Source organism: Palaemon carinicauda, chromosome 18 (assembly GCF_036898095.1).
Source record: "Palaemon carinicauda isolate YSFRI2023 chromosome 18, ASM3689809v2, whole genome shotgun sequence".
Lineage (NCBI taxonomy): Eukaryota > Metazoa > Arthropoda > Malacostraca > Decapoda > Palaemonidae > Palaemon > Palaemon carinicauda.
The window spans coordinates 517,696-519,323 of NC_090742.1; the positions used below are offsets into that span (position 1 = coordinate 517,696).

At 32.6% G+C, this 1,628-nt stretch overlaps 1 protein-coding gene across 1 annotated transcript in view; it reads left to right on the forward strand.

Annotated features, from left to right (window-relative positions):
* The first annotated feature begins 665 nt into the window (after positions 1–665).
* Positions 666–1,628, forward strand: part of LOC137657577 (carotenoid isomerooxygenase-like) — a 26,480-nt gene continuing 25,517 nt past the window's right edge. The window contains 1 exon segment of the mRNA XM_068391913.1: positions 666–737. The gene's annotated coding sequence lies outside the window, so the exon portion shown is untranslated.

Genomic DNA, 1,628 nt, shown 5'->3' on the forward strand with positions numbered 1-1,628 from the left:
TGTTTAAGTGTTGAAGTTATCTCATAATATATTTATCTTTTATGTTTTTATGTTTTAATTTTGTAGTGTCTTTCTTTCGTCATTTATTTCTAATCTCTTTATAAATTCGTTATTTCAATCATCCCTTATTCCTTTAGTTTCGCATTCTATTTTCTCTTCTTCTTGTGGTGGCCGGGTGGTAGCGTCCTTGCCTGGTGATTGCCAGACTGGGGTTCGAGTCCCGCTCAAACTCGTTAGTTTGCTTGGTCGCTGCAACCTCACCATCCTTATGAGCTAAGGATGTGGGGTTTGGGGGAGCCTATAGGTCTAACTGCTGAGTCATCAGCAGCCATTGCCTGGTCTTCTTTGGTCGTAGCTTGAATGGAGAAGGGGCTTGGGCGCTGATTATATATGTAATGTTCAGTCTCTAGGGCATTGTCCTTCTTGATAGGGCAATGTCACTGTCCCTTGCTTCTGCCATTCATGAGCGGCCTTTGAACTTATTGTCTTTTACTTCCCCATTTTCTCTTTACTGAGTCCTTACTTGGTCTCCTATTTTTTTTTTCTTCCTGCAAGGAAGACCCAGAAAACAAAATGAGTTCGCCGCGTGTAAAGAAAAACCCGAGTCACGTGACCCGAGGTCCTCCTGACATATATACAAGGCGGAGGCAGAAGATCAGACCCATTCTAGAGGGAGACTTCCCCGAGTGCACCGCAGACTGCTACCAGCAGTCATATCTTTTCTCGTCATTAACAAGGTAAGTGACATTTATTTACGTCCAATGTTAGTCCTTGGAGGTGAACGTCGATAAAATTCGGCTTATTTAGTTTCTTAAATATCATAAAGAAAAACATAAACGAGCTGAATATCTATGTTACTTTCTATTGTAAGAAGGGTTTTTTTCTTTTTCTTTTTTGAAGAATATGTAAGAATAAATTATTGAAGAGAACAGTAAAAGGCCACTAAAATACACTCAAAAGTTGATCAAATGAAAGTTGAAATTCAAGTCAGGTCAAGTTGTCAGTTTGCGTATGTTTTTTTTTTTATGTCAGATAAATTGTAGTAAAAATCTAAAGATATGGTTCATAATAGGGGTTATATACAATTTATTTATTGTCTCACCGAGAAACAAGATTTTGAGTCCCCAGGAGATAAAGATACAAATAATATTAATCATATAAGTTCATCAATTAGTTGCATGACATCAATGTCTTGCCAAACCAGATATACTTATATGCACACGATACTGAATGAGTATATGAATGATAAAATAGTGTGGATGGAATACCATCTGAAATAAAGCAGACTTACGTCTATACATATACACATACACACAGACACAGACACAGACACACACACATATATATACATATGTATATATATATATGTATATATATATACATACATATACAAACATATATATATATACAAATAAATATTATATATATATATATATATATATATACATATATATACAGACATATATATATAAATGAATATATATATATATATATATATATATATATATATATATATATATATATATATATACTGCATATATATATATATATATATATATATATATATATATATATATATATATATAATGTATGTATAGTATGTGTGTACATATATTAATGCAAATAAG